General features: G+C 38.0%; 1 long non-coding RNA gene across 1 annotated transcript in view; it reads right to left on the reverse strand.

The window, feature by feature from the left end:
- Positions 1 to 9,377, reverse strand: part of LOC309882578 — a 34,018-nt gene extending 24,641 nt beyond the window's left edge. Inside the window, exons 1-2 of the long non-coding RNA XR_014318316.1 lie at positions 9,142 to 9,377; positions 4,902 to 4,986 (exon numbers count right to left, since the gene is read on the reverse strand). This is a non-coding gene — a long non-coding RNA (uncharacterized lncRNA). The remainder of the gene's footprint in view (positions 1 to 4,901; positions 4,987 to 9,141) is intronic.
- Positions 9,378 to 9,591: the final 214 nt, after the last annotated feature.

Consider the following 9,591-nt stretch of genomic DNA (forward strand, 5'->3'; position numbering starts at 1 on the left):
TCCAAACGACATTTGCAAAGTTTAAAGCCACCTTTATTTCTATGCACGGCATTTACCAATAGTTAGATCTGTAAATAACAAGGCTCTCTGCTTGGTCAGGAATGCAACCTGTGTGATGACATTTTATTCAAGTAAAAATATTCCAGTAACTTCAAGTGGAAACTGACTATAAAAACACTGCTTATTTATTTGTTTTGTACCATGAATTCAAGCACAGACTGGGGAGAAATAAAATTAACCTGTAATGTTTTTTTCCATTTTCTTGTGAAGCATGTGATTTTGGACACTTCCAAAAGGGTAAGTAGATTACTGACCATTGCAAGTTCCTGTGTCCCACTGTATTTTACACGTAAGAACTACTAGCAATATTCTTGGGCTATGGAAACTGCCTTTCTACCATATATGTTTTGTACCAATTATCACAAATAACCAAATATCCCTTTAGCCAATCTATCTGAATTTTCCTTACACCACTATAGTGTGAACATTGTTTTAACTAAGTATGGACGGTACTGTTAGGTTTGTTGGTGTTAGTCCTCCTACCACGGAGAAATGCACTTTATTTAGCAAGGCAAAGTATGATGTGAAAGAACGAATAAACAAGACCCTCTTGACAAAAGCTCTCGGTTACAGATGATAAATTAAACTATACTAAAAAAGAAAAAAAAAAAAAAAAAAAGAAGAAGCTTGACATAACTTAAGGTTCATTTCACTATGAATTCTTATTCTTGCTTTTATTCTAACCCTTTAACATCTTCTGTCTTGTCTCTTGTTTTTTTTTTCTCTTGAGTACTACAAAACGATCCTTCACTCTATTACTCCCCTTTGCAGGCCATTATCCTGCCCCAGAGGAAGCTGTGTATCTCACGTTTCTTGAAGGAATTCGTCAGTGTTGCTAACCTTTGCCTCACTTGTATAAAGCACAGCTCTCTGGCAGACTCTGGCTGTCTCTTATCTCTCTGATCCAGGCAGAGGTGTCAGAGCGTCCCAGGGAGCCATTAATCAGTGGCCCCCCTCTGCCATCAGTTCCTTAGAAGCTCTCTGTGAACCTGGAGTGCTTTTGGAGGTCTAGAGCAAAATGCACAAGAAGCTTTTACCACCAATATCTTTCATAGATTGTCTAATCTGATTGATGATAATACTCAGAATTAAATATTTATGGGTTAGGATCCTGGGAAAGTTTTGAAATACATATTTTAAATCTATATGAGAGGAGTAATGTGATGCAAGATGCTTTTTACATAGTGTTTTGGACGAATAGTTCTGTCCTTCTGTAAATGCCATCTTCATTGCTTTGTCATATGAAAACATTGCTTTTGTTTCATATAAGGTGCACGTTCATAAAGTTAAAAAAGGGGTATAAACACAAAAAAGGTGAAATAAAGAAACAAGATGTCTAAAGCTTTTTGTCTATTTGACTATTAGAAACAGGGAAACAACTTGCCATGTTTCATGATGCTGAAGTACCACTTAAGGCAGATTCCATATATATATATATATATATATATATATATATATATATATATATATACCGCAATAATGAATAATTTACTATAGCCATATCATCTAGGCCTATGATCTCACTCTCTCCTCCTCTTCCCCCAAGGAATGTAAGTACCCACCACGTCTGGTAGCTTGTGGCTGGGAGACCTATATATAGAGAGCAAGAAGAAATGGAGAAAGAAACCTCTAGCAGCAAATCAATCCTGCTCTCTTCCATCAGCAGGCAGCCTCTACTCGTGTGAATGTGCAACGTGCTGGAGAAAGATTTAGACTCATACCTTTTAAAAAAAATCCCATGGGATCTTCATGGCATTTGGGATGCTAACACATTTGAAGAGTTTTTAAACAAGCAAGCCAATTTCAGTTTTTATGCACTGCATTTTCTACAGATCCTGCCTTCCATCTTATCCAGGCCAAATAACACTATTATTATTCATTCTATTTACCTTAATGATAGTAAAGCAGTACTTATGCAAGGTTAAAGTATGCTTCATTACTGCAGAAGAGTAGTGACATTTCTATAATTTAAAAAGTGAAGTCCTACATGTCCTAGATATAAAACCTGACAGCATAATCTTTTATTCCCATTCTAAGCAACAATTTGCATGCGTGAGCTTTCTCAGGATTAGTTGCATAGTTCAAAAATGTCTAGGGCTTGTTTGGGATTAACAAACTAAAGAAACAAGACATGTTTAAATGAAACTGCTGGGTTTAAGCAGTTGCCTTAATGGGTCATCATAACCCTTTTTTCCTGATAGAATAGATTTTTCTAACCCACATTGTACTGAGAAAGTATTTTCTCATCAGCTAAAAATACAAAGCATTTAGCTACGTGATCTACATAAGCCAAACAAAGAAACACTACTGAATGTAAGAATTTTCTTCTCTGCAGGCCAGCATGAAGCCTATGCCCTACATAAATGTTCTAGGCAACTGTTCTGAAAGGCTAGTTTCACTTAGAATTATGAATTTAGATGCGAGATATCAAATGTATAAACTAGTTGCTTCCATAAGTACCATTAATTTTCTTGCTCACACTTCCTTGATCTGTCACTAAGTGAACCCAGGAAACAAAATACCAGAGTTTGTACTGAGGCATCACAACATCCCAGGGCCTTCTGGGATCTCTGATAATGAGGAAAAGAAAGCCATAAACTCAGGCTTCCTCAGCTAAGCTCATCATTGCTTTGAACATAGCACGCTATCTTCTATTTTGATTCAAATTACAATTCCCTCCACAACATTTGATCTGTTTATAAAATAATTTTAACAGTCTTTCTTCATAGCCAAGAAGTAGTTTTGCAGTTCTGAGTGAGTTTTCCATGTCCTACAGCCCTGCAGTGCCTGATCGTTTTCATACCTGGTTACTGTAAGGCTCCCCTTTTCCAGCATTCCGGACATTATTTTGGCAGAAGTTCCAGTGCGTGCTTATCTATGGGGAAAGATCTACCCATCTGGCATCAACAAGAACTTGTTGTGAAGTCAGTATCTTTTAAGGAACAGCAAATGGTAGGATCAGCTTAAATCGTGACAAGTAAAGTGGAGCATTATCTGTGTTTTTCTTATTTTGGTGAGCTCATCTTTTAACTTCAGCATTCCACTGGAGAAGTCTGTTTTTCATGTAGACAGATAGACAGCATGGTAAACATAACAATATTGTAACAAGGAGAGTAGGCCCAGTTTGCTCTTCATGGGAACATAAATTCCATATTTACTCTTTTTTTAATATTAGTCCATATTTTTTAGTATTAGTTCCATATTTAGTCTTTTTTTAAAAAGTTACATAGCTCAGAATAGCTTCAGAGACATGTTAACTCTTGCTAAGGCCTCACCCTCTCAAGGTTTTTCTTGAAAATGCTTTTATTTGAAGGAACAGGAGATGAATATTTATGATACTGACATTTAAAAGTGGTTATGAATATCTTATACAAAGTCTTTCATGGACAAATATCAGAGATTCATCCCACCAATATTTCTGTTTACCTCCCTAAAATCCAAACCAAACCAATACCTCAGATTTTTCTAGCAATGTTCTCTTCTGCATTATTTAGTAGAACTGTACTAGACATATCCCTCATGAAAACAAACAAACAAAAAAGGATAAAGTGATAACTTACTCCATGATAAATTATCCTTTTGTTTGAGTCAGACCAAGTCAAATATTAAATTTGCCACAGAAAAGTATATTGTAGTATATATGTAGTATATATAAAAAAGTATATATGTAGTATACTTAAGAATATCAGACTCATTTAAAATTGAGCATGCATTCACTTTTCAAAGGATTAAGGCCTTCATAAAGGCCATTCTGAATCTACTAGTTTTTACTTTAAGGACCAATTTTTCATTTAAAATTTTCAAGTAATTTAAAAAATATATAAAAAATACACCATTTAAAAATAAATGTGTCTACATAATTAAAGATAGACTATTAGAACAAGACTAGATCCAAATGAAATGATCAGTGTTCTCTGTGGAAGATAATTAGGAGACAATTTTGTAAACATTTTCAGCATTCCCACAAATTACTGGATTATTGATGGTTAGCATTCTGGATAGAGACATGTTAAACTTCAGAGGCTTAAAATACTTTCTCTTCTTTCTTATGTCTTTAACATTCCTATTACATGCCTGTACATTATGTTAATCAGAACCGCTTTTACACACTATAATTTTCAATTATGCTTTAATTTTCTAAATGCATAAATTGTTATGGTATAATGTAAAACTCCAAAGGTGTGTGAAAATGCTGGATCAGAAAACTGTATCATAATTAATTGTTTTATAAAATACCCTCTTTTTCATTACAGATATTAAGTACCTAAATACTTGAGGTGAACGGTAGGTCAGGTCATGAAAAACTGCTGAAAATAGTCTTTTTAGAAGCCAATGCATTCTAGTAAGTGATGATAAGCATACTAGAGTATTCCAAGCTGCTATTCACAGCTTCTTAAATCAGAGAGATAAAGTTCCTATGTTTTAACTAACGTTTCCAATGATTCATTAGCCATACAAGCAAAACAAAATCAAAGGCAGAGGTGGGAAGGGGTGCCACAGTTTACTTAAGACTTAATATTCTAAATACATTATCAACAGGAACAAAGATGAACAGTATTTCCATTTTCCTATAAATGTGAATTTGTGTCATAATATTTTGATTACGATGGGAAGGCTTGTTTAAGGCTGAGAAGTAACAACTATTATAGGAAGTAAAGGTCCAAGGAAGACCTGTCTTTTTCCATGATCACAATTCCTTATGTAAATATGCATATATACCTCACACGTGTACATATACATATAGAATTTTTCTTCTTTCCTTTATTATCCAACACAAACCTTTGTGATACCACTTTCTTAACAAATATGCTGTGTTGGCAGTTATGTTCAACTTAATATACCTTTAATATTGTGCTTCTCACTGGAGTTACTGGCATATATCAAGCAACATTCCCATTCCATATGAAAGTCTTCAAATGGCAAACCCTGCATATTAAAACAAAGAATGCATCAATTATATTTTTTTTTTTTTGAGGAACACCATTGTAATTAACATCTGATAATTTCTCCCAACTGCATGAAGTCTTCTGTAATGATTCTTTTGTGGACTATAACTGTAGTATCCCTTTTAACCCAGCTTTCTTTGACTTCTATGTAATAAATTTAAAACTTTGATGATTCTTCACGTTTAGCTATTTTACATCTGCAAAGAAAAAATAATGGGAGCCTGTCTAAATTATTCTATGTTTCTATAAATCAGACACACATGTACACATTGTGTTTTTGAGTGAAAGCTTTATCATAAATTTATTTATTAGGCCAAAACCTATCAATGCTCATTAAAAATATTTTGTGTTTATTTACATTCAGAAATTTTTAATAACTGGAATAGATGGGTATCTTGAGCTGGCATTAATAATTTCTGATGAAAGGCTGAGGCCTGTAAGAGCAATTTGTGTTTTAAATTGCGAGGGAAAGAAACAAAGGAGGAACTTGGCAAGGAAAGCAGAAAAGAGGTGTTTAACAGCACTCTGGCTGGATCATCAGCCAAGATAATCTTCTTAGTATTCAAATGTTATAAAGCAGACAGATGTTTAGGCAGAAAAAGAAGCTGAAGACTTTAGATGCAGACTGATTTACAGCCTTTTTTCCCCCCTCCCAGTAATATAAGGTCTTAATCATAGAATCATAGAATCATAGAATATCCTGAGTTGGAAGGGACCCTTAAGGATCATCAAGTCCAACTCTTGACACCGCACAGGTCTACCCAAAAGTTCAGACCATGTGACTAAGTGCACAGTCCAATCTCTTCTTAAATTCAGAACATAGTGCAGTGACCACTTCCCTGGGGAGCCTGTTCCAGTGTGCAACCACCCTCTCTGTGAAGAACCCCCTCCTGACGCATATTAACGCATAGCTAATATTCTCTTGCATTCTCTATAGTAAAACCTTAGTCTGAATGGCATTGTATTATGGAAGGAATGGAGTTTCAACCTTTCCAAAGACACCCTTTCTTCAAAAAAGAAGAAACGCAAGGGATTACGTTGCCAAAACTATATTTGGATTACTAGTAATTTCTGAGCACATCAGGGATATTCATTCTCAACAAAGCTCAATATAGGAATAACAGGTGATTGATTTGATTTCATATTATTGTAAACTGATCTATTCCTTTTATTTTGGAGATTAAAATTAGACAAATTTATCTGATAACTATAATGCAAAGATGCACGATGAAACCATAATCTTCACAGAATATCTAAGATATTTTTCTTTAATCTCTTCTCCTTAAAACCTCTTACTCAGGCTTCCAGAGCCAAAGGATCCTCTGGACTTCAGTACTTGTGTTCTGCCTAAAAACTGCCATAACGAACCTCGTGGGCTGAAATCTGTCCCCTGTACTCTTCAAACTGTCTGCTTTCTCATGCTTTCCACACTCTCATTTCTTTCAAGATGAATAAAAGTACTCGCCGAGGCGATCGGCTCCGGGGCTGGCGCATTGTGCAGCAGAGCGGGGGATGGAGGCGGGCAGGGCTTCTTTTTCTCTCACCGAGGCCACGCGAGGCAGCCGAGGGAGCCGCCACGGCCCGCCAGCTCCTGAGGGAGGCTGACGAGGCGCGGGGGGAGCCAGCAGCGCCCGCTCCGCCGGCCGTTCAAAGGCAGCCCCTAGGGAGCGCGAGCGACCACGAGCGCGTGCGAGCAGGGCGGGCGAACAGGGAGGGGCGCAGCAGTTCGCGCGGGCAGAGCGAACCGGGAGGGCCCCTCACCGCTCCTCCCCAACTTTCCCGCGAACCGGGAGGGCCCCTCACCGCTCCTCCCCAACTTTCCCAACGGTGGTTGTGAGCTGCTCGTGAAGAGCCCGGTCATAGTGTCCACCAGGCAGAAAAACATGGCTTCCGCATCTCTTGAGACCTCTCCAGCTACAGTCACCAGTGTGGCTACTCAGCCAGAGGTCTCGGTGAAAGATGCAGCTGTCCTGATCTTTGGACGGAGGCCCAAGTCAAGGGCATCCACCCTCAAAAGTCAAAGCCTTTCCACCCTCAGAGTCAGCAACTCCTCCAAGTTCACTGTCATCAGCAAATTTGCTGAAAACACCTCCTAGTCCTACATCCAAGTCGTTTATAAAAACATTGAAGAGGATGGGCCCTAAAATGGAGCCTTCGGGGACCCCAGTAGTGACTGTCCGCCATCTTGATGTGGCACCATTTACCACAATTCCTTGAGCCCTGCCTGTTAGGCAATTGCTCACCCATGGTATGATGGTTTTGTTCAGCTGTATGCCGGACATATTGTCCAGTAGAATCCTATGGGAAACTGTGACAAATGTTGATACCTTGAGATCAACTGTCCTTGTCCTTATGGGGGACTTCAACTTGCCAGATGTCAACTGGGATTACCACACGGCCAACATGAGCAGATTCAGGAAGTTCCTAAAGCATCTTGATGATAACTTCTTGTTGCAGTTGCTGTGGGTGCCAACTAGGAAAGTTGCCCTCCTAGATCTGTTGTTCTCTGACAACAGAGAGGGTTGTCGTGCACTGGAACAGGCTCCCCAGGGAAGCAGTCACAGCACCAAGCCTGTCGGAATTTTAAAAGCATTTGGACTGTGCACTTAGTCCTGTGGTCTGAATTTTTGGGTAGACCTGTGTGGTGCCAGGAGTTGGACTCGATGATCCTTATTGTTCCCTTCCAACTCTGGGATGTTCTATGATTCTATGAGTGTCTCAAAGTGTACTATGGCTTGGTACCATGTGAGCAGCTCTGTTTGAAAAAGAAGTAAAGCTGCAAGAAGAGTCTTGGACTGCAAGTATTTTCATTTTAATTCCAAATTTCTCCTAGGCATGCTACACCTGATACAGACATATATTGTTTCTCATAGTTACCTTATTGATACATTTATCTTTCTTTCCTCTTGCCAATATTATATTATTAAATTGATTTAAATGAATCTTGTTGATTATTCTGTGCACCTTCATAAATCAATAAACCTCCTATTTGCAAAACTTAATAAGATGGTGGGAATAATTAATGTTAGCGGAGGCCTCTTGACTAATAAGCTTTTATCTTTATCCACTGCAATAAAAGTATTCCATCTTTAAGCAAATAACCTTGATTCCATGGTTGGCAAGACTTTCTACCAACTACAATATGTAGGCCAACCAATTTTATGTATATAGGGCAACCAAAAGGCAGGTTGGTTGTAGACACTTAATTTGAAGAGTATTATTTTTAGTCCCACTAAGGACTAGTGGCATGAAAACAATTAGGATCTTTTGTCAAGTTAATTAAATTTTACTAAGTGTAGTAATCTCAGTGGGTTTAGTACACCAGAGGAAATGCTAATTAAAACTCAAATTCTTCCTGGTATAATAAGGAACTCTAACTCTAGTAGCAAATGAATGTTTTGCATACTGATAGATATTCAAACACTAATTTTTAACTAGATGAGGGTGAACCCTTAAAAGGTTCAAATCTGCTGAAGGCTCACTTGAGAACATCACTAAATGTGTTACATCTTTGAGCAATCCACCCAAGGAACATTAAAGAATCTGGAAAACTGTGCTTCTTTCTTAACAGAAATGGTGTTGCCTTTGCAGCTAGGTCCAAATATAAAGCAATTCAAATGCAAAAGGAATTTAATTTTTTTTTTTTTTTTTAAATGTGGGGGAAAAAAGACCCCCACCAACTACCACTCTCCTGATTACTCTTTCTGATGACTTGCAAAGCAACAGATACTTAATGAGATATGTTCACCTGTGGCATGTACAAGAAGACTGACTTCTTTGAAGAAGATACCTCCAAGTCTGAGGGTTAAAAGAATATTATGCAATAGTAAAGCCTTTGTCCTTGTTTTATGCATCTCTCTCTCTCTCGTTCTCTCTTTCTCTTTTTTTTTTCTTTTTATTCTTTTACTGAGCAAGTCTTACATGCAAAATACATTCCTTCAAAATGACAGTCAACAAGCAAAAATACCAGTATTCTGGACCAGCTTTGAAAATATTTTGTTCTTTAAATTTTATCTCCAATCAACAAGGTAAGCAAATGGCATTATAGTCTTTCAACTTCCCATACAAAATTATATTTAGCAACTGTTTGCACCATTACAAAGGTTATGCCATATATCAGCATGTACATCCTTACCCTGCGACAGAAAGCATGGCTGGTGTGACGAATCCGCTCTTCCTTGAAAGTGTGTATGCTCCACTGCCAGAATAAGATCAGTATCACTTTGCATATCTGCTCTGTTGCACTCTTAAGTACTGTGAATATTGATGAAAATCTCTTTGTCGGATGGCTGACTGCTTAAATTCATCTGATGTTCTTAGCTTGTAGTCATTTGGGCAATTAATGTTCATCTTGCAACCATTCAAAGAAAGGGTCAAACCTAGGACAGAAGGATCTGTAAATTACAAGAGATCTGCCTGACCGGGACACAGAGGTGCTCCCTGGGAGAAAAGAGAAGCATGGCTGTGAGAAAGGGCATGCACGTTGCTCTGCCCTCGCCATCATGATCGATGGGCTGACGCTGCTCTTCCAGGCTCCGTGTCTCTTATCCTTCTGCCCCTGGGACAGGGGAGTAAAGGTTGGTTG

This window comes from Aythya marila (genome assembly GCF_965140915.1).
Source record: "Aythya marila genome assembly, chromosome: 12".
NCBI lineage: Eukaryota > Metazoa > Chordata > Aves > Anseriformes > Anatidae > Aythya > Aythya marila.